This window comes from Tigriopus californicus, chromosome 10, assembly GCF_007210705.1.
Source record: "Tigriopus californicus strain San Diego chromosome 10, Tcal_SD_v2.1, whole genome shotgun sequence".
Classification (NCBI taxonomy): domain Eukaryota; kingdom Metazoa; phylum Arthropoda; class Copepoda; order Harpacticoida; family Harpacticidae; genus Tigriopus; species Tigriopus californicus.
Genome location: NC_081449.1, coordinates 12,973,056 through 12,997,309, shown reverse-complemented (window position 1 = coordinate 12,997,309; position 24,254 = coordinate 12,973,056). Strand labels below are relative to the sequence as shown.

The following is a 24,254-nucleotide window of genomic DNA, read 5'->3' as shown; positions in this document are numbered from 1 at the left end:
TGTTTTGGTGTTCCCCCTTGCTCGGGGAGGTGAACCATGGCGACAGAAGCACCAACCACTCGTGCGTATGCTAACTTCAAACTCTTATGTCTTCTGTAATCCTGAAGATCGTTGACCTGGTTGATTGGGCACGGACGGACGTAGCAACTCCATTCAACCCTTCAAATTGCTCTTGACATGCAAAAGCTCAAATAGACATGGAAAAATGGACCTCCAGTTGGAGCTGTCGGTGGAATCCAATTTGGGAAACGACATGCCTCCACAGGTCAACTATCTAAAAATATTTACAATATTTCTTGCTCAAACAAACTCGTTGCAAATTTTGTCGATTGTGGGACACGCAATCCTTGCTTGTGAACGAGATCCGACATTTCTTCTTCAACAGTGTTATTGACAGGTCCCGTGGTTATGAGCACTTTTGAAATGAACCTCTGAGTTAATGCCTTGTCTCTACGCTTTCTGGCGGACTTGTCCCCAAACCTCAAGTTTTCCAGCTGAAGCTCAAATTTTCCGAGTCCAGGGTGACGGATGAAAATGACTGAAACGGTCGAGCCCGAGCCATTGATTAGATAGCAGCATTCTGTCAATGTCAGAGACAAGATAATTGGAACTCGTTCCGAACGTTTCCGTTTCCTATCGTTATAGATTTGACTTCACGTTCGTCAGTGTTAAAAAATGTGCGCTACAAGCAATATTTTTTTTGTGGTATTTCAAGATAAAGAAACTGAACTTCGAACACCTACTAGATTTGTTCCTCCTATCCTACTGTCTCACACTGAATAAGGAATTGCTCTGACCTTAATCATTTCATCAATAAATATGATTAGAATTTAGGACATTATAATTCATGGCTATGTGGTAGTCTTGTATTTTCTTGATTGACTCATGTTTTCTGTATTCGGGTACATAACTCAGTTTAGACTCTGGAGCAAGTGCAACGTCGATTTCTGGGGAAATTCATTCATAGAGAAAAAAACAATGCCAGGAAAACTAGCATGCTTGAACGAAACAGGTTGAGAGGCTTTCCTTCTCGTTAAAACTTCCCGACTAAATTTTATTTCAAAATGGTAACCAAATTCGACCCCAATCTTCGTCAAAGTGTCCAAGTTTGAGAAATTGCACTGCAAGTGCTCCTCCTGAAGCAATCAACCAACTCCTTACTCAAACCGCCTGAGAAGATCGCACTCCCAATGACAGGATCTCTTTGTTATTTCGGCTGTGATTGATCACGTTGTTGACCTTGGAATGACAACCAGAGCAATGGAACCGACGCCGTTTGCGAAATTGGCGGGCGCTTGTGGGCCCTTTAAACAGTACATTGCCGGAAGGAACGAAGGAAGGAAGGGGAGCTCTTTTTGAACTATTTTGAATTGTCTGGTGGCCCTTGGGATGTCTCATCTCCTGATCCGTTTTCGTTGTATAGCGATAACTGGGACTTAATCACAAAGACCTGTAACACCCCGCATAAGCTTTCATTTTCATTCATGAATTTGATTGGAAGGTAAACATTCCAATGATTCGTTTCTTTTCCCAGGCCGAAGGGCAAGTTCTTTTGGCTATTTGGAGTCCTATTTGGCCTTCATGAGCCCGTCGTTCCAAGCAAAAATATTACGAGCTTTGGCAGTTTTAGACTGCTTCTGTCAAAAACCCTTTAGTGCAAGTGAGCTTGATTTTGGCCACCATTTAGGAACCACCTTTTTTGTCCTCAAAGATTACTTCCAAATTATGTAGCGTTGAAAGGTAAACATAGGGCTTGGAGTTTGGAGAGATCTCGCATGCTGAAAGTCATTTCGTCGTCGTCGTCGTCGTTGATTTGAGGCTTCAAAACCTGGGCTGTTTCTCTCCCCAAATGGTGTGCCAGAGGCGAGCGAACCAAACACCAAGGCGATCTCAAGAGTCGAGGCACAATACTCGGGGAACGGATTCTCCTAGGGTCTTTACGCCAAAAACAACACTTGTAAATAATGAATTAGTATGGCGTACGTACGTACGTACTACGTACGCCACACACAGACTACTCCTGGAAAGGGGACGAAGCAATTTGGCTCCCTTGGCTGTTATACCTGACTTGTTCAGGTTCAGTTTACACGTGGCCTTCTCCAGACCTGTCATGTTCGTCATTAACGTGTTTTTTCTTCTTCTTGGTATACCACATGGTTTCAGCCTCGTTGAGCCAAAAGAAAAACCAATTACAATTTCTTTTGCTCCCTAAAATAAGTGCCATTGTTCTGGCCCCTTAATGGATGTATGGTCACCCCTTCTATATTCTAGTCGCTCCTCATTGTGGTCCCTCAGAACATAAACACTACACAGCCCAATAATGATAATAGTAATCTTTCTCCCCGCGAAACAAATCACTTTACCGTTTGGTCCTAACTGTCCTCTTTAAGTCCTGCCAAAGCCGCACAAACAAATGTGATCAAGGACTCATTTATTTTCCAACCCTCACCGTGTCCAATGGAGACTCTTTCATGATCCACTCTTCTCCTCTTCCTTCTCCTGCTCCGATGGAATCCAGTTTTCGACCCCAAAGGCACATATCCCAAATATCCCCTTTGAGCCACCCTCTGCTTCAACAAAGACAACCACCACTACCACCACCACTGCCATGCCAGTTGCTCTTCAGTCATGACCAAGGGACTTGCAATTATTGCCCACTTATACATTACTCATTGAGAGAATGTTCAGGCGTTGGTGGGGCTGGGATCTGTCAATTTAGGGACAGTTTTGATGGCTATGGGATAAATTGGGTATGTACTGACTGCACGAGAAAGGAGACTGAGACAGACCCGAGGGTGAACAAGATGCCAGGGTCCTTTCTGCCTGGAATGTAAGGGGGAAAACGAGAGAGAGGAGAGAGGGAGGATTTGGCTCTGAATGCTAATGAGGGTAGCCAAGAAAGAGCAAAGTCATGAATATGGAACTTGATCAATATCATCGTGATGAACAATGAAGATTTGGCTTGCTTCAGATTTATAGGGTGTGGAACACTTACAGAAATCGGAGCTTTTCTTCCTTTTCCGAGAGTATCCAGCAATGCGTTCACTCTCGACCTCATTTATTCATTGCCGAGCTTTAACCGACATCTTAATATGAGGTTGATGGTTGAGCTAGACACAAAAATGGATAGCCTGAGTAAAACAGACCGTACGCAGGCCAAGTACTCGCCACATCATCTCTTCCGACTAGATCCCAATGTATTATTCAGCACATGATGGAAACTTCACACATCACCTTTGGGAGTCGTGTTAGAAAAGCATACGAGCACATGGTCGACCCAATCCGGACGAGGAGGAAATTCGAGTAGTACAACGAGGGAGGAGGAGGAGGAGGAGGAGGAGGAGGAGGTGGACAAGAAGAAGAAGGAGGAGGAGGATTCCAACTTTCCCTTATCTACCGAGTTTCTATCCTCTCGGACAACAACCACTACCACTCCTACCACCACCACCACTATACTTGAATAGTACTACTATTACTATCACCACCACCATCTTTCCTTCCATCATCCTTCCTCTCGATCCAATGATGTCTTGATTGGATCTGTCTGACTTGGGCCATGTCAAAAAGGTCTACCAAAATCAGTCTAAACCCAACTTTCTCCCCTCAACATTCAACTAGCCACCTCGTCGATCTTCTCTGTCATTGGTCTTTAGCAATACATGGGGCTGCCATTTCACTATGGAATAGAAACCAGCAGTTGGTACAATGACCCAAAAGCCACCCATTTGATTTCCCGACTTCAATTGGACCATGATCTAGTCGAGGGTTCTCCCTCTCCCCTCTATTAGGTTGTATGATAGAGCCAAAGGACAAATGACCGGAGATTATATCCTCAAATTAGGGCTGAAAGAAAAAGCATCCCTCTGCTTGCACCCCCATTGATAAGGCAGGCGCCCAAGAGCAGGCTAGATCCTTAGGGGGGAGGAAAACAACCCTCGAACTCATTTATCACCCTAGTCTTTGTAATGAAACTTGACTCTCTTGTCCATTCTCAGACATGGCGCGAACTTCTTCGTCCACAGGACTTGGGGCGTCAAGAAGTTGGGCACCCGTCAAATGGCTTGAAATAAATTTCAATAGTGCAAGCAGAGCCACCGAGGTTGGTCGGACTTCCATTCTGGGAGAGTGGACTAAAAAATCCAATAGTAGGAAATGGAGTCTTTTGGACCGGAATCAAAATGAACGTTGCCAAAAGGGGCGTTGGGTCCAATTTTGAGGGATCCGTTGTAGGCCCTTTCCATAGTCCAGACGCATTCGCCAACCAGTCAACCAGCCGTCCGGCTGACACTGTCTTCGTGTCATAAAACGGGCATGGAAATTGAAGAATGGAATCGTGTTTAATAGCAGAGTCCGCCAGACAGATTCTCAATAAAGCACGTTTTTGAACCACTTGTCTGTTAACGACTTGGGCCAACCACAAAGCCACCCAATCCCAGAACAGTCTGAGATTGTTTACTGTTGAGTCTGCCAAGTTGGTAAATTAGACACAGGGTATCATCTTTTGTTAAAATGTCGTCTCTGACAGCCCATTGACAAAGGGAGAGAAGATAATTTCTTTCACCATGCCAAAAATCCGGATGAACATGGGAATAGCTTTCCCAGATGGCCGGCTCTCTTCGAATCACAGAAGTGGATTAGTTTCAGACTCCTTCTCTCGCTAATGATGCAATTTACATCCAGCGTTCACCTCCTACTCGTCATTTGGAATCACTTTGTCGAATTCCCGTGAAAGGAAGGTTGGCTGAACATATACCCTCGATAAACATAGCACGGTTTCCGTGTTGATTTACGATACATCATAATATGAAGGGCCCTGTGGCAACCCTGGCGGATGTGGTTGAAGCGCCAAGCGCAAAAAGTGAAAGCACTTTCTTGAGCAGCGCATGCATATCCAAGGATAAGGCAGTCAATGGGAACAGATCTTTCTTTCTCCTCTCTGCCTGAATCCCTCTGCTTCTCCGTCTTCTTGTGCTGCTCCTCACTCCAGGAAGGAAGGCACCAACCAACCAACCATCCAACCAACGAGGAGGTAAAGGAGGAGGAGGAGGAGGAGGAGAAGGTTCAAAAGTTTTTTCGGCCAGCCAACCAACCACTTCTAAAAATAAACCAGGGAGAGACGAACAGCCGCTGGGAATGAACTCGGAACAAGGAGTGGAGCTGGAGGAGATTGGTTCACCTTGGAACAGGAACCAGGGAGCGAAACTGGTGGGTTGAAATTTGGTGAGGAGGAAGTGGTGCTCGATGGTGAAGCAGGGAAACCTTTGGTTGATATATCGACAAACAAATCATCTACCGAACGAACGGTACTTACAGATCAGCTTAACTTTTGAAGCAACCAATTTGACTTGAAAGGCCAAGATGATGGAAGGGGATTCAAGTTACCTTACTCACTCACTCACTCAGTCTACGAGTGAGTGTACCTACTCTCGCTCGCTCTTCCCTTAAGGAGTTAGGGTTTTGAAATCCATTTCAGACGATTTGGTCCATGTCGATTTGGATTGGCCAAGTTTGTTTTCGGACCATTTTTGCACCCTTTGATCACCACATCTTCCGTATTACGGTCCATCTGGTGTTGAAGGCTTCTTGGAAAAAGATCTTTTTCCAAGGCCATTAATGAAAGCTTTCCCCTTCTCTCGTTCTCTGCCAGTAGACCTTCCAAGTTTTAGATTGTGTTCCATGGTTGGAACGAACTCGTTGAGCGCATTTTCGTGTGTTTGCTGTCCTTGTGAGGAGCACGAGAAGCAGCCTTCGTTGGGGACGAAATTCCTGGTCCTAGGGCGCGCTCGTGACGTCACCTGGCCCCGCGTGACGTCATAGCACAACAAACCCGACAAGCCAGCAAGGACACAGGACCAGATTGGTTCGGCTCTGAGACAGGAGCGAGGGACCAAGGGACCAGGCAATTGGTGCTGGGCAGAGGGAGGCAGGTTATAAAATTCAGGCAGGGTCGTTGTGCAAAATGCTCGGGTGCCACTACTTTGGTTCCATCTCATCATTCTTAGGCTCAAACTCGGGCGCACGAGGAATAATGCATTTCCTGCCACAACTTTTCGAGCTAATATGACTCATGATGCGAGGGGAACTAAGCAGAAAGTGTATCCTCGGTAAAATGTCTTTTCAGTTATCAGGGGTTTCGAGGTAGTTCAAAGGGTCACTTGAGGTGGTTACCAAAAGTATTTATTCGATTGTAGCCCTTCGAAGGTACGTGCGAGCCTTTTTCTACCAAGGCTTCTCCGTCCATGAGGCTCTCGAGGTTGGTCGGGCCCAATCGAGAGTCTCGTTTTGTTGTACATTCCAGTCCGGAATTCAAGAAGTGTCTTGAATAGGGCAATTCCTCGGGGCTGTAAAGTACTTTCATCAGCGTAATGTTCGCAGAAATGTGACATTTGCCCAATGGGCAATGTCTCTTTCGCTCCAAGGCTCCTCTGACCATTGACATTCTCGCATTCCCGAAGAGGCTATTTCTAGATATGCTCCTCGACCTCATTTGGGATGTTTATGTGCAAAGGGTATGACCAAACATCGAGCGGACTAAAAGGCCAAGACCAAGGCCAAATGAGAGTTCTGCTAACGACATATAGTACAAAGAGGCTAAGATGCACGACAGCCTTGATCTTTCCTCAATACATTGAAATGGCGCAGTGGCCTTCTTGGGTCGATAGTTTTGTCGTTGAGAGACGACATTACAAAAACCCAACGAGCAGCACGAAGCAAATCAGATGGCTGGTTCTTTCGTCAAAGAGGCCTTTCCAGAGAAATGGTTCCCTTTTTTGGCACACAAATGCGATCTACATCAGGAGGTTGCCATGATGTAGAGAATCTCCTATCTCAAACCAATCACTTATCATGACATTTTGCTTCCTCCGATGGCCGGAACAATGCAATCCACCATTGAACCTCGTGGACTTGGACAAAGGTCAAGCCTGAAAAAACGATCTGTTTGTGAGTGTGACTCTAGGCAATTGATCACAAACACCAGCATTTGTCTGACCTTGTGCAAGATGACTTTTAAGTGAATGGGTCTCTGAACAGGTCCTTGGAAGATAGAGGAAGTCTTTCATCAGTCTCTTTCGTATTATCTCGAAAGTCTAAAACAACTTTTTACTCCTCTTCGTTATTACTTTTTGTTCGCAAGTCCCTTTTGCCATTGCTTTCTCCATGACTTTTTGCGATCGCCTCTTTATATCGTGGATTCATTTTTTGCAATCGTATGAGGATGCTGATGACATCATCTCTTGGGCAGAAAATGCGGTTGCCTTCTGTGGTCTGACCCCCAAATAGACTCACTCACATTTAATCTCGAACACTCGATTATCAGAAAATGATGTTGATATTTTATAGTAACAGGGAGGAAAGATATTTGCATTTAGTTTGCACGAGTTTTAGCATGCTTGGTGGTGGTGATTTGCAAATTGTCCGTTGGCCTTCAAGGTCCCGGTTGGGTTTGTAAAGTAATTGTTTCCTTGTGCTCTTAAAGACCCAATCATCTGTCTTTGGTCCATCCCATTTATTATCATTACTTTTCCTCTCGTGACATCCAATAATGCATGACTGAAAAATGACCTCAAGGGGATATCGTTTCGTCCAAAGTACGAGACAACAATGCAATGAAAGGTTGCATTGACCCAGATACTCTATTGATTTGCCTCGTTCTCGGGCATGGGGATTAGTGGATGGCCCAACACAGCACCCTCCTAAGCATGCAAGCCTTTAAGCAACTGATCTTTGCTTAAACTAATCTTCCTCCGCAAAGACCCGAAAGAAAGAATAGGAAAATGGGATCTCAGCTTACTTGGACGGCCATTTCCGCACTTCCAATCGGCTTGCCAGTCAGCCCTTGAAGCCTGAAGGACATCAAGGCTTGAAATAGTATAGTAGTAGTAGGCGTAGTACAGTAGTCGTAGTAGTAGTAGTGGTAATACATGAGCTCCACCAAATCTCCATTCTCTTTCGAGACATTATAGAGATTACCCTCTGCCCAATCGCCTCTTTTAAGCTTGAATGCTTGAGGTTTACGGAGGTGATGATCTAACACTCGACTATGTTTTTTTTTTTTTCTCTCTATCCGTCTTTTTCCGGCTTTACGTGGCATGGCAATCTCGGATCCAAGGTTACTAATAAGACAGAGCGGGTCACGGGTCATGGCAGAGAAAAAGGCCATTGGAAAAAATAGATTGAATTCTCTGTCCTAACAAACACTGATCCAATCGTTTTAGTCCCTCTTGCTCTTCCTTCCTTTTGAATTGACCCAATTTCCTAACTTGTGGGAAATATTCTTCGTGCAGTGTCATGGTTCCCTCGTAAACACAGGGCAATTTGGCCTTGCAATATATTGGTGTCATGATGAAAACCTGCACCGTGAATGAATACATGGATAGATGGATGGATGGATGGGGGGATGAAAAAAGGACGTCCTTGTTGAGTGGAACGAGGCCTTTTCCTCGTGGTCCATTCGGGTACTACTTTCGTTCCATAAAGTACCCGGCAAAGCACAGAAAGGACGACCAATCCTGGAAAGTGACATTGGCCAAAAATTGGGGTCCACGGTTGCCCATGGGTCCTTGCAAAACTGGCCGGTCCTCAATCTGGCTCCAAATGTTCAGCAAACGTGATTTTCTTGGGAGGGGGGGGGCTCATTTTTAGAAAAGGCAGATGCCTACTCATGAGCCGTTCAACCCTTTTGCTCATCTTCAAAGCAAGCAAACCGGAACAATTTGCGATGAAAATAAAAAACAAATTGCACATGATACTGCTCAGTAAGTACATCTCTACGGTAGATGATAATCTTTTAATTCCGGATGAGTCTGTGATCTCTTTTTGTTTGGAATTCAGGAAGCGTACCTCCAGGCCTTATGGCCTTTTGTCATAAGATTTTGAGACTGCTTCTCGTGATGAGGGCCCTTGAGATGACTGGACATTCGAGAAATGTGTCCTGTCTCACGTTTTTGTCCTTCAATTTGTCCTTCTAGAGGATCGAGACCAGTCTCCGCCATTTTGACTGGCCTTAGTATTTGTTGTACGTGCAATCTGGAAATGAACCGGTTCGCCACATTATCTTTTTTCCTTCTTAGCCATTGAGAAGGATGAAATCAAAGAGAAACCACTTCATGGACATGTTCCAGGAACAGAGAGAGAAAGTGATTTGGACTGCCAGGTTCCCGCTCTATCTGAAAAGAATCGGCCTTTGTTTTCGCTCTTAAATAAAGAGGGAACCCCCCATTGTTCCACCAGAAGTCAGTGACAAGCAAATAGAAAGTCCATGTGGTTGTTTATGCGCGAGCGTTCCACATGTCTGTCCCTGTCTGAAAGGCCAAGGCCCGTCCCAAAAGAGATGTCTGACCGAGTAGCAATTGTAATAATGCCAAGCGGGTTCAATTATTTGGGAACGGGAAGGTAAACACCTATCATTACAGAGACAAACAGAGCATGGTAAGCAGTACAAATGCCCACTGGTTCCAATTGTGTTTGCATGGCAGTCGACAGAACCATGTCCAGCACTTCTTCTGGAGGGTTTCCGATCGCAAATATATCAACCATTCTTAGGCCAGAGCGACCAGAACCAGGATTAGCACCGTCCAAAGTGAACCGCCATTGGCCGCAACTTGCAACACTTCATGATGAGTGAAATGTGCGTCTGCACTTTACAAGTTACTACAGCCTCCCAAATCTGGGTGGGTTTGAATGGGCGTAGGAGGGCGAATAGAACGAAAGAAACCCTCGTCATATGTCACTTCCATTCCGGGGGATTCGCCAAGCAGATCTGCCGAGCGCCAAACCATGGTTATATGGTCACTTTTTGTAGTCCGGCTCAATCCCTAAGATCTCCTGCTTCATCACATTCAGATTGTATGCCTCACTTTGTAAGACGAGTGTCCGGTCATGGCGGCAAGGCCATTCACCGATCCGTCCCACCATCTTCTATATAAAGGATGTGCACTGTATAGATGGTTCCATTTCTACGATACCGTGGGGAGACTCGATGGACAACGCCATGCATCAACGAGAAAAATGATGAGAAAAGGGGGGGCGGAGAGGAGGCTTTATTTGTCCATTTGCAATTCCATCAATCTCTGCCAATGATAAGAAGATCCAAAAGGGCCCTGGCACATACTTCATCCATCCTCACACGCGCACATTCATCTTTGCAGTGCCGGCTGTGGCTACCCAATGAATAGACGAGCAAAAAGACCCGAAGTGATGTTATTATTATCCTCGAGCATAACAGCACCCAATTTCTTAGAACCCATGGTCGTATATTGATCAACCATTTTGGTATCAGTTAGGTTGCTCCTGCGGCGGTTTCTTTCGAGCTGTGATCCTGGTTCATTGTTCGGTGCCAATCAGATTTGGCGTCCTCCTGTCTTATTGTGAATATGGGATAGAGTTGGCTGAAACTAACGTAATCCTTGAACTAGTTGATGCTCGTACATACTTCGTCATTAAAGCGGCACGGTTCCCAGTAATTCAGGTCAGATGAGTAACTGGGAAAAAGCCGCTCTTTGTGCATCAAAGTGTTTATCAAGGCCGAAAGGATCTGAAGGATCTGCTAATGCAGATAAAAGTTGCCGTTCCCGTCACGACCGCTATATCTTCCACAATGATGCAACTTGAAATGTAGAGTAGATTGGCCTTGAAGATTAGGTGATCTCTCGGACGAAGGTCTCAATTTATGAGTAAACCCCAGAAATAGACATGTTCGTTGTGAGTAGAAAATCGAGAGAGTTGGACGAATACAGACCAGTAACCAATTTTATTCTCCCTTTCGTTCACATCTGTTTCACATCCGTGACTGACAAACGTCTTCAACTCTTGTTCAGCGCAAAAATGAAAATAAGAATCCCAGGACCTGTTTATGAGTTACCTAGAAGTAGAATGAGAGAGAGAGAAATAGGATTAGTCTACATGTAACCTTGCTCGTGTATGTAGGACTTTGATTTTAAGATACGTTATTCAGAACCGTGTCTAAGACCTTGAGACTTGATCATCGGTTACTTAGCAATAGTTTTTTTATGGGCTTGAGTCTTTAGCAATCCAAACAATTGAACAGATTGTGGGGTTTTAAGATTACGAAAGCCACATGCATTTCTTATGATATTGTTGTGTACTCAAGCATTTCGGGGGTATGTTATCAGTTCAAAGATCCGTTTATTTCACGCTCAGCGTATTAGCTCTATGAAGTACAAAAGACGACTTTTAGTGGACTTGTGAGGGAGCAAACAGATAAAGCCTGATAACTAGAGACGGCCAAAAAATGCATTAAAAAATGCATTTTCAGCCATTAAATATGTTAAAAAACTGGTCGAAATAGGTACTTCAATACACTCTTTAACCCCAAATATGCACTTCAGTGTACATTTAAAATTCAAAATATGTTATTTAAAAAAAAACTGAGATCAATAGGCAGGCAGTTGAAAAATAACGCCCAGCATACTTCACAACCATTTTTGACATTGGCTCATGAATGAGTGGGGGCTTGTAGCAGACCATCTCGGCCAACCTAAGTTGGGAGTGTGCCACTGATTTTTCAAAATATTTCATATTCACATCAATTTTTTTGGTCAAAACCAACAATATTGTTCTTGGCCCAAAATCCCTCCAAAGTCCTGGCGTCAAGCACCTTAGTCCTGCTCCCAAACAAATTCCATTAATGACGGAAGCTGATAAAGGATGTACTCAATCTGGCCCACCAACTTTTCCACAAAAACCAATGCTAACATCTTCACCTCTACCCACCGGTTTTTGTGGTGCCCATGACTTTGCTCTACACTTCTCCCATGTGCACTGAATCAATTTTGCAGTGATATCAAGTTCTCGTCAACTATTTTATCCCTCTGCTCATTTTAACCACACACTCTTTTACCTTTTTGTTTATGGTTTTATACTCTTGTGGATACGTTTTATGCATTGAATTGACCAAGAGTCGAAATAAATGATTATTACACAACTTTTTAAATTTGCTTACGCCCAAAACCAAAATACGCATAAAAATATGCATGAAAACTCAAAATATGGAACATATGCGAATGAACCCATTTTATGGCATAAAATGGATAGTGCATATTTTGACCGTCCCTACCGATAACGTTTACCTCGAATGCGAGTTGTGAATGAAGCCTTAAAAATGAGGCCAAATGTAGGACATTTAATTCTTGCCAATCGATTGATTTGCCTCATATTGGTTGGCTGGTTGGTTTTTGTGCCGGAATAGTCCAAAGTCTTCTTGTTTGTACATAATAGCATGTTCAATGCTCATATCTAGTCATCTTTTTGTCTTTCTTTCTTTCTTTCTCTCTCTCTCTTTCTGTCTCTCGCTCTCTTTGAGCCCCTTTTGTGTTCGTTTTTCGTAGTAGTCAACACGAATTGGCAAACATTCTTAGGGGCTCTATTGTTGTTTGGTGCCTCGAAAGGCACTTTGAGCACTCTCGAGCATGTCATTGTAGAACTGTGGAGAAGGAGCGGGCCTTCTTCAAGTCAATAGAGAAGGAAACGTGACATTCACCTCGTCTAAGTCCCTAACACTAACTCTGGATCTACCCACCTCCAACCACCCAACCACCCACCTCTCGCTATTCGCAAGGCCTTACCCTGAGGAGCCTTGTGTGCGGAGTACTCCACATTAAATGTAGGACACAGAACTCTAAATCGATACTCTCGTTGCGTTGTCGTGCGTCCCTCCCGCCTTTGGGAGAATGACTATTCGCATTTCGCAATTTCTCAGACCCGAAGGAACTATCTTGAAAGGAAGCTCTCGTGAATCACCCACATATTTGTATAGAGTGCTGTGAGTTGAATGGACACAAGTTTTTGCATGGTGAGCTAGTGTGTGTGGGGGACAGAGAAATATAGAGAGGACGAAATGGAGCCTTTTCTTGTATTCTTGGGTGTCCTTGTTCCTTACAATTGGTTAGTGAGCCGTTGGCAACTTCGGTTGGCCCCGATACCAGCCAGGACTTGGGGCCACGAATATTGGCCACATCCAAGTTAATCAATGTTTTGGCACAACTTATGGCACACATGGGGTTCTTGGACAATCGTTGTGAGAGAGGAATATGCCCAATGTAGAGCTGGTTAAACACCTACAATGAGTCGTGATGTTTAAAAAAACCATCTAGGTATGAATGAACGCACGTGTGAAAAGACATGTTTAGTTGCGGTCTCACACGGAATTTTGAAGTGGATCAGGATGCGAGAGAGCCATAAATCAAACAGAAAATGTTTCAGCAAAAACCGTAGTTCCATCTAACTTTGGCATTTTCTCGCACCACTATCATCGGGACACCCACCCATCTTGAGATGCTGAAGGAGACCTTGCCATAAAATCTAGCCATGCAATTTGTACTGGAGTAATAATCTTGAATCACATGGCGTTTGGTAGATTGGATTATACGGTATTGTTTTCCGCGAGATGAGTTTTCCCAAGAACGAAGAATTCTGAAGGCTAGTGACATAACTCCCGGTGATCCAGAATTTCCGGACGATACAATCATGTAACGGAGGTATGAAAATGGGACTTTGATTAAATCGCTGCCCTCCAAATTGTGAAACGACTATTCAACTGCCAAGCTTCATGAAGTTATCCAAGAGTAACCCTGTTTTTCCCTATAGAGCTTGGAAAAGAGCACTGTTTGCCAAACCCCTCTTTAACTCATCCAGGATTGCTATTTTGAAATATATTTGCAATATTTGGAACGTTTTCGAAGGCTCCGAATGATACTCTCCTCTCAGAATTATTTGAAAAGCTCACCACATTGGAAGTGGAGTAATTGATATTCATTTGCATGAACTCTGGCAGCCCTGTTTCCCCGACTCTTACGGTATGCCAGAGAGTCCTTGTAGCTTGGTCTGGGATGGCGAGCGATCGGTTTTAAAAGTGGTCCTTGAGTTCCTTCATCAATCATTGAAAGTGGCTGCCATAATTCAATACACGGCCGATAACTTTCTTCCATGGGAGATTAAATCAAAATACGAACGATCCTATGCTTAAACCAACAAACTTACTTCAACCTTTAAACATGCGAACATATCTTCATCTACTCTTCTGTGCTGCGCACGCAAAAGCACGTTGTTTACTTTGAGTCACCCTGAATGAAAAAGCACGTGCGAGCAAGAACCAGTTTCAAATGACAAAACCAGAAGGCGAGTTTTGCCCGCCAGTCAGTCACGCAAGGCTATTCCTGCTCTCGAAATCAAACAATCTTGTCTGCTGAGTAAATGAAAGTGTTATGGCATGGTTATGGCCATTGGCTTCCGCGTCCCAACTTACCAGGCCCGGTTGTAAAAGGACAGATCGGGCCTCAAATTTCGAGTGATTCACTCCACTCTCGTGCCAATGGAAAGGGAGTTCGACTCTAAGAGCCAATGGAAGTAGGGAGAACAGTGTCCCCCCCCCCTTTCCCTCACATTTCATTTTTCACCTTGGGAAAGCCGGAAGAGTATGGTTTGGAGAGCCCATGTAACAGAAGCCAAGAGAGGCCTGACTCTTTGGTAAACAACACGCAAAATATTGGAGGATCTTGCCAGTGGAAAGTTCCCTCCTCTCTCTTGGACTCACATTCACTCTCATTGGGATTAACTAGGATCCGATCAATATTCTACTGGCATGGAAATGTGCTAGTTCCAACATATCTGTAGGGACAGATCGAGATATTTTGAAATCTATATTTGGGGATCCGTTGGTCCTTTGTCATCCTCCCCTCCCTTGCTTTTACCTCGGGGGTCAGTCATGCTCCAGTACAGATCGTTGGTTTTGGTGTGTGCATCCACGTACAAGAGCGAGCGAGTGCGTGGATCGAGGAAACCAGTCTGTGCTTTTGGCACTTCCTTATCAGGTCCCAAATAATGATAACCAGCTTCACCACGAAGTACACCCTGAAGCCAAGAAGGCGAGTGGCATAAGCCAAGAAAATAATTTACCTCTTTCTCTAGCTACTCTACCCTGCTCGTAAGTCATAAAAGAGATTTATCCCATAGAATCGGGCCGAAGGATTTCCAACCTCGCCCTCTCCCTGACCCACCCTCTCTTTGGCTTTTCGTTTCCCTCTCCCCTTGGCATGTCCATTACCCGAAGTTTCTGCATAAAAGTTGCAATCAAAGCTCTCATCTCGGTGCCATAATGTGGTAGTTCCTGAACAAAATGGGCGGCGTGTGTTGCATCCAGAGGGTGGGATTTGGGTGGCAGTGAGTTCGACACCAATTTGGGAAGTCCGAAGGGGAAAAGGGTGGTTGAATGAAGGGAGTTGATATCGAGGGAAAAACATCGGGTCCTGACGATCCACATTCTAAGGAGGGAAAGTGGAGAATAAATGAGCCCAATATTTGTCAAACAATCGCAAGCGACAAGTGACAAGGGGGGGGGATAGTGAGGCTAATAGTTAAGACCTGGTTTGACGGTGCAAAAGGATCATCGGCTATAGATTGGGTGTTCCAATTGTTTGGAAGAAGAGGGCACAAGGGAGACAGTGGTAGAGGGGCTTTCGGGGTGACAAAGTGACAATGTTCGAGTGAATGCATGTCAACTGCATGATCATCCTTTTGCCCCGAACAAAAGCACGAAGCTCAAGTAATGGCCCTTGTTCTAATTTTTCGAGAGCCTTACCCACGCATTTGTTCGTTATGTTCGGGCTGACTCCGGATCTCGGGAGTGGTGCATGATGGGCTTGTGATTTGCATTCAGGCATAGCCAAACCACGAACAACGAGGAGGAAACCAACTCCTCATTCCAACCCAGCTCTTGAGATAATTGGAACAAACTTTTCTGGCAGGGTTCCTGTGCGTTGGTTCGCCTTGAAACTGCATTTTCCAACGAAAATAAAATATTAGCCCAAAGCCGGTCCTTCAAACGATACTCTAAGTGGCATGAAGGCTTGAACTTTTTCCCTGCATTTCGGTTTGCGTGACAAGGGAATCAAGCTCGTTCAAGCTCTTTCAACGAAATGGCCTTTTTGGCTCAAAACATCCATCTGGCGTGTATTCAAATGGAAGGAGTCAATTCCAAGAACAGATCCGTTGGCCAAAAGACTAACCGCTCTCTTTCCTTTTCACTTTCAGGTACGTGTTCCAATTAGAGATAACCCGGTTCTTTCGGTCTCAACTGAGTCGTTTCTCTCTGGTCATGTCATGTTAGCGACTCCAGATTGAGCAGACGGCTAGAAGTGCTATATGAAACAATGTGCGCAAGATCGAGTAGTTGGAAGGAGAGATGATTTTCCTAAACTAGGTCACTTCCGTCCGACGTGTGCATGCTCCATATTCCGCGTATGGTTCAACTCAAGTGTAATGCCTCATCCAAGACATTGGTCCTCTGGCTCTCTTGAGAGCCAAGTTTTCGGCCCTTCCTGTCCGGGCGGGGGGGTGGATCTCGGCCTCGTCGGCCGGCCTTTCTTTGGAACCTGGATAAGAACTATTCTGCGAGAGAACAGATTTTGAACATGTAAACCGTTGTAGACCTAGAGAAGTTTGATACAATCCTTTGTGGTGACGAAGTGGAAATACCACAGAAGGAATTCCCTTCATGTTAAAGGGTCGCTCTTTTTTTTATGGGATATCATCCAGTGCGTTTGGAGTACTTTAGAAGATAGGGGGAAAATATCATTACTCCAGCAAGCGCTCCAATCTGACACATTGTGATGGTCCTACCCGGAATTTCTCAGTTGGAGACTCCTGCTCCGGCTACATCACAGTATATTCAGGGCTAAAATGACACCAGCTTTTCTGCCACTCCATATTCCTCGGTGATGATATGTCGTTATCGCCATCAAACCAAGTGTTAAAAGAGCCGTAGGAAGTTTAGATGATCTTCAAATACCCAATAGCCACAAAGAAGTCCATTTTGAGACGGAACAACGAGTTCATGCCATGTTTCTCTTTGGATAGATCAATGACTGGTCTGAGAGGCACCCTCGATCGATATTAAGGTTGTATTCCAACTCGTTCAAGGGGGTTCCAGACCATCCTGGAAAACAAAAACATACTGCAGCAGCAACAACAACACCAAAAACTCATACTACCAGAAACTTGGGTGGGGTCCGTGTCAAAAAACTCGTAGTTTTTGCCGGTTTTCGTGTTCAGAATATTTGCTAGAGTCTCCCTCTCCTTTTTTACGGAGTGTTTCCCTGTGTACGCTCGTACAGTTGTAGATCCCCTCAAGTCGTTGCTCCACCAAATACAACCCTCACATTAACCGAAGGGGAACATGAGGCCAGCTTCCAAATTGGCACTGAACCCCTTTCGGGAAATGGAACAGAAATGCAATTGGAACAGGTTAAAGGTCCTCGTTTACAGCGTCTTATCACGGGCTAAGGTTACTCTTGCCTCTAAACAACAACACCCCAGTCCCAATTTGAAACGAAACTCGGCCATTTATACGTCTCGCCGAGTTCTGCGTGCCAAGAATTGCCTGCCCAATCTCAGCCATCGGGTTGGGAATCCTCCGCCTTCAATCCGATTTTGATTGATAAAGTTTTGATTTCATCTGGGGTGGCATGCTCTTTGCATGTTCCAAGGCTTCTTGGTTCAATCAGAGCGAGAAAGTTTCCTTGTTTTTCTTAAAAGCTTGTGTCTCTCAAGTACCATCGGATTGAAGATCCAGCCGCTCGGAGCTTCTCATTCAGTCCAGACCTAAAGAGCCAAGTAGAGGCCATAAATGAGAAAAGTGCTCTCTGTGTCACCTCATCCTGTAGAGAAGCTAGCTTCCACTAAAGTTACATTAGCTTGTAAAAAGTCCATCGGGTGATAGCTCATGGCCTTTTCTCCCTCCCGGACCGGGTTTACAGAGCTGGTAAAAAATCTCAAACCCCTCTTTCATCCCCGGTCCCACTCTTTCCTACGTTTAACCACCCTGTGTACGTACTGAAGTCTTATTTATTAAACATTCTGTCCCCATCCTCATGGTTCATGTTGACTATGAATTTCCCCTATGGTTCATGGTTCAACATGCAATCAAAACATATTAACCCAGGGTGATATATGGGCAAGGGAGGTCGTCGGCAAGAGCAAAAAGACCCATTTGTTTTATCAAAATCGGATTCATTACCAGCGCAGGAAAGTGATATTGATTGCGTAATCATTTATGATCTTGTGAGAGATTGGTGGAAACCCAAGTTATGTCTCCAAAACCGGCCAGTTACGAACCGCTGTGAAAGCAGTCCACGCGTCACTTAGCTTAGTGAAGGTAGTTCGGGAACAAGGTGATTGACTGCCTGGCCAAGGTCATTAAGAGCGTGTTCCCAACCTGTCAGCGGACTTCAATGGCATAATTTCCTCTCGATTGTGTGAATCCGCGTGGATCCCACATTTAAGGAGAGGGTCGGCCTCGCTCCTCCTTAGCAAGAGAGAGCTGTATTTTTGCGCACTTGGAACATCACTTGCGTATTCCCATTATTTGGTAGATGTAGTTGTATGAGTGTGCTTGGGTACGTATGCACGTATGTGTACATTTAGCACGTGGACGATGAGCGCTCGCTTTGGAACATACCGGAAATTACAAATCAAAACCAACGGGACTTATCACGACAAGGCCGGTGGAGCTGCTGGAAATCCATTAAAGGCTCACTTCCCCGGGTGGCCTGCAGTGATCGGTGTCGAGATTAACCGGGCCAAGAAAGTAAAGGCCACGAGGCCATCACGTACCGACTACCTGACGGCATCACACAAGCTTTATGGTGCGGCGGTGAGTTGGCGTCGACGTTTCCTTCACGTGTCTTCACAACGATTCAGGAGGATTCGGGCACAAGATAAACAACTAAGCCAAAGGCTCTAGGGCTCAAGGTTGCCCATTGGTTGGCTAGTGATCACTCTAATTACAAGTTTCACAACAATTAAGGACCATTAGTGTCTGTCTAATCAAAACCTCAATCCCGCCCCTTCAAGGACATGATCCTGAAACGTCGTCGACGGCGGATTATCGTTATTACTAGGAGCTGCACTAACAGTACTGCACTTAAAATCAAGGCTAATAGACGTGGACTTTTTTCCCTTAAACTAATGCTGATCATCGCTCTCACGGTCTGGGGATTCAGGGATCTTTAAAAACAACTTTTTTCCCACAGAAAAAGTATTGTGTTGTAACGCATGAGCGTGGTGCGTGATAAGGTTTTTTCTTAGATTCTAAAGAAACCGTGATTAGACTTAAACCGTCGATTCACAGGTTTTGTTGACTTGGTTTGCAATAGATATGGCTTCTTTTGAAGTACTGTATGAATAGCTCCTCAGTTAATGGTACAGGGACTGAGACCAATTAAGATCCATTTGGTTGAGCGCATGTTTATTAGCCAGATTGAAACGAGTGTTACAGCCTTCGAGGCATGTGTCTTGATTTATGGTCTAATTTTCGCTTTCATGAGCGCTGGGAATTTGGTTCTCGTGCAACTGTCGTGGTTATTGTAGCATTTCCAAATACGTCCCACTGTTTGCACTGAAGAGAATCGTCTTCTTCGTGTTCTTTCGTAGTTTTTGGTACCTCCTGGGAGCCAAGATTGGCTCATTTTCCTCATGAATGTTCCACTGGCACGCGATCTCTGGGTCTCACTACCGAAGAAAAATCAATGATACTACTTGTAATTCTTCCTCCAGAGCCCTTTCACCTGCGCACGTTCAAAACCCAAATATTTGTGAGCAGGGACGCCCAATTAGCATGTGTATTTGTATATTGACCAACATCTAGCCCATAACCGAATTAGTGGCACCCACCACGTGTCCCCTGATTAGAGAACCAAGGTTAAGCTGGGCGATCCTCCTAAGTAAACGTGACTCCACCTTTCCGTGAAGGTCGGGCCAAACTGAGTATTCTTGAAAAAATGTACCAATTTCGAAAGCAAAGGCCAGAGAGGACAAAAACATATTCCATCCAAAATAGGGCTTGAAGTTGCATGGAACAATTGTTTCCGCCCTCTTTTGTCCCACGCAATAACACACGCCAGTTCCCGCCCACCTCGACACCTCATATCGTGTCTTGACTAACGACAAATACGAACTCCTCCTCCATGAGCATGACCGTGGAATTACATGTGCGAAAGTCAAAAGCCAGAAAACTTACGAAACGACCTTCGTTCCGTCCGTGAATGGACAGTTTTGGAATCCTGTTCTCAACTCCACAGGGACCAAGGTCGTGTTGAATAGTATAGGGGACCAAGGTTTCTTTGGCTTGTTTCTCGGCCTTGGAATTGGACTGGACCAGTAAATTGGTGCAGATCGGGCGTTTTGTTGGTTTTTTTGCAACCCCCAGGAGCGAATGAATGCAAAAATGCATCACCCTCGGCACTACTGTAGATCGTCCATGGCATTCAATCTGTCTCATCATGAATTATCCAAAGAAGGGTCTTCCAGTTATGTTACCTAGGAATAAAAGTTTTCTTTCATGTTTGGAAAAAAATGTCATACTTGAAAGCCCTTGAGGGCACTCAAAGACAGAATCAGGGACGAATTGGCAAAATCATATTGGCCCCTGACAAAACCCATGGAACATTCTTCATAATCCGGTACGGCTTCTAGGCACGGGCTGTCGTCTCGCTTCATTTTACAATACTCAAATTGCCATGAAATCTTGCTTAACGAGGCGCAAAGAACTGCAGAAATATCTCTCTCCAATCTCGAGTCTCTCAAGATCACATGATTCGGCGGCCAGTCAAGCAGACGAGCTAATTCGGTATTCAGCCTTTCCTGAAAGAGTTGGGCTAAGGATCTCTGCTTCTTAAGAACTCGGTTTATACTTCGCCACTTATCCCGCAAGGGCTTGTAAAGTTTTCAGGTGGTCCACGTGTCACGCCATGGACCGTTGGAAAAGGATTGAGCTGTAATTTCTTCACTTGAACTTCTTTGGCCCAAATCGCGAAAATGGCGGAAAGACGACCGGAAAGAGAAAGAGAGGCAAGTGGGGGGTGAAAGAGAGAGATAAGGCCAAAAGGAAATACCAAAAACCCAAGTGTTCGAGTGGGATGATTCGAGGGGTCGCTAAGATTGTATCCAAACCAATGAAAGTGGATGATGTTTGGGAAGTGGAAACCCCACGTGATGCTAGCCTGGTGTATTGAGATTGGCGAACAATTAAGGGCGCAAGATTGGGATCGGATTCAAGATCCGCTTTGTCTTCCCCTCACCACCACAGTGGTGAACGCGTTTGAACACCACATTGGTGATCATGGAACAAGCCGGAAGGAACAAAAGACATGTTTCGTTCAACTGTGAACGCTTGCCTGCGTTTCTTCCGAAACCTTTCAATTTCATGGCAACGTTTGAGGGAGATTGTTACTCAATTGCATACCAAGTTCATAGCGGGTCTTCACTTGGATGGAATCCAGTTGAGTGTAACTCGGACCTGCAAACCATGATTTAATGCCTTGACGAGTCTCAGGTGAGCGTGGGCTGAAAACAAACCAACTCTCCAGAGTCAAGACGGGTGGTGACAGATCAGGCGAAAGCTGGAGACGTGCTCAAATTGGGTTAGAAACAGGAAACACGAGTGGAAGAAAGAAGGAAACTAGGAGGAGGGGAGAGGGGAGAGACCGAAAGAGACCTTGCTGATGCTTCTTCCTCGATCCTCGGTCTTGGCTTGATGTTCTTTCGAGGTGCTGGAGTGTTCCTAGTACCCTGCTTTCTCCCGTGAAGCCCTCAAGTTTTCACTCACTCACTCTCTTTCGTTGTTGTTGTTGTTGCTGTTGTTCCTGATGCTTCTTTGCACCCTCCATTTCCTGTCTTGTTCGTTCATGTCGTCCTGGATTTCTTCTCGTTTTCGGTTCTTGCCTCTGACACTGTGCTAGATTGTGAAGGGATTATCGCTCATTAGATGGCTTCAACCCAAGGGCCATGCCCACTTCCCCGCCTATTTTCAAGAGAGAGGGAGGATATTGGTCGGCCATGATCTGCTGGTTGGCGCACGTTGCTTGGGATGAAAATTTAATTAAGGTGATCCAATAGCCCTTGGATAAAGGACATAAAGGGCTTCTTCTTCTTCCTTCTTTATTTGTCCCTTAGAGTTATCTCAAATAATGCAACCTTCATCCCTGAAGAAAGATCTCATTTTGGCGGATCTTCCTTCTACTACTACCTTTCTGTCTTGTTTGCCTCTCTTGGAGGATCTGCTTCCAAGCGAAAAAAGATGGAAGGACAAGCGGGAACAAGAGATCTGATCTGCATGACCCAAATTGAGTGAAAAGGGGAGATTTTCCAGCATTCAACTCGAGCTCAAGGAAGCGCGAAGCTGGAAGCTGGGTTTCTCCACTGAAGAAAGAGCACGAATGGGAGCACAGCATCGGTAGCATAATAGAGGTAGTATTGCATGCTATCGTTCCCTGGCTGAACTTGTCAAGTGTGCCAGGGAAAGTGAGAGAGAGGATGAGGCCTCTCAGAAGTCCTTAAGATTTCCCTGTTTTCATGGGTTCATGCGAACCCGTCTGACAGAGAGAGCATTCCACACTCAGATATTGTCTTTAAGTGAATATTTGACTCGTCTACTAGGCATGACGACGAGGACAATGGCAGTGAACGAAAGCGACCCAAGTCGTATATTTCTTCCACTTTGCCCTCTGCGTCTTGGAAGGAACGAAGGAAGGACCTTTCCTTGGTGGTGAAAAGGAACGAGGTTCCGAATCAGAGCTTCTCGTCTTCTGGATCCAACAAGGTCTGTCAATTAGTAGTCAATAAAGACTCTTGGAGAGCCAATGAACAAGAAGCATCGCTCGTGCCTCGTGGAAGCCTATTCAAAGTGCACACAAGATGAGTAAAAGATAGAAGCATCATTCAACGTAAACAGTTCTCGGCCTCCCTCCTTGTCTCTCTCTCTTCTTCGAACATACTACGACACGATGTAGTAGATATCATGCCTTCAGAATCTTTTACCGACCAGAGATTGGACTTTCCTTCTCCATAAAGAATTTAGGGAACTTCGTTTGAGACTCTTCCAGGATTCAAAATCTCTTTTCAGGGAACCCTCCGTCTCTCCAAGATGAATGCACGAAACTTTCCACTTTTCTGCTTCCTACATGCTCGGAACGACCAATGTGTATGCGAAGAAAGTATGTCGGACACACCCTTGTCTTTTGTAGAGCAGAGATTCATGACAAGAGACAAGTGCTTTGGTCTGAAAGACATTTTTATTCATCGAGATCGGAGGATATTCATTTAGTTCCATGCATTCCTTCTAACTGCCGTGTTCCACCGAACGATCCTGAATATTGTTGTTCAATTGAGGCGACGGAGTGAATATCAATGAGAGCACAGTTCCACTCGGTCCAAGAACGTTTGGCCAATCGATTCGAGCAAATAACCTTGAAAATGAATTATCTTCATCATTTCTCGACGACGCAATGGAAGCTCTCGTAGTCGGATGGGCGTTATGCTGATACCCGATCAAGATCCCACCACTTCAACGGGCGGAAACTGGAAATACACCTCGCAGAGTGATGGTATTGTTCATTGCTTTCCTATCCAGTGAAGGGGGTACTTTAGTGACCATTGGGAAACCTCATGGTTAGCTAACTAGCTTAGCTCTAAGATCACTTCAGCAGACTGGCCTGCTAACTGCTATTGGCAGGATCTTCGGTCAGAGGCTTGGTCCAAGGCTACAAACAAAATTGAGCCCTACCAATATTGAGGGCAATATGGAGATTGGACCAGTTGGGTGCTAGACAGCTTCTAGTGTGCTTCGGGGTTATGTTCAGCGCATATTTTTCAGAGGGGTATCAAAGCTTGACCTTGGTCAAATCCGGGACCAGATGGCCATTTGATTCACAACAGGGTTGCCAGAGCAGGCATTCGGCAAGTTGGCCACGGATGCCAATATAGGGCACAATCAATTTGCCATGCCTTGGCAGGCGATCATTTTTTCGCAAAGCATATCTCTTTAAGTGGAATTTGATTATTGACATTGTTTCCAAGGAGCCCCCTTGAGGCCCTAGTCGTTGTACGATGTATAGTTCCTCGGCATTTGCCTATTACTTGCTCGACCACCGTGGTGCGCCCATAAATGTGGAAATATGTACATTTTTCTCGTACTCCCTCACTCTCGTCCTTTCTCTCAATGGATCGCTACCATTCATCCCTACTCAGGTTTGAGGATAATTATTAGGGACAGTCGGGGAGGAAAGTGGCACATATCTTGATGTTCATTAAGGTCCACATCTACCCATGGAGCTTTTTCTCATCCCTCGCCTCCTTCCTTACTCAAAGAATGAAGGGCGATATCAACGCACCGTTACATTAGTACTGAAGACCCGGAGGGAAAAGGAAAAGGAAGCGGAACCCTTCCCTCCCCATCCCCCCCC

At 45.1% G+C, this 24,254-nt stretch overlaps 1 protein-coding gene across 1 annotated transcript in view; it reads left to right on the top strand.

Annotated features, from left to right (window-relative positions):
* The window catches only part of LOC131888286 (innexin shaking-B-like), a 42,860-nt gene that overhangs the window by 2,544 nt on the left and 16,062 nt on the right, over nt 1-24,254 (top strand). The window lies entirely within an intron of this gene.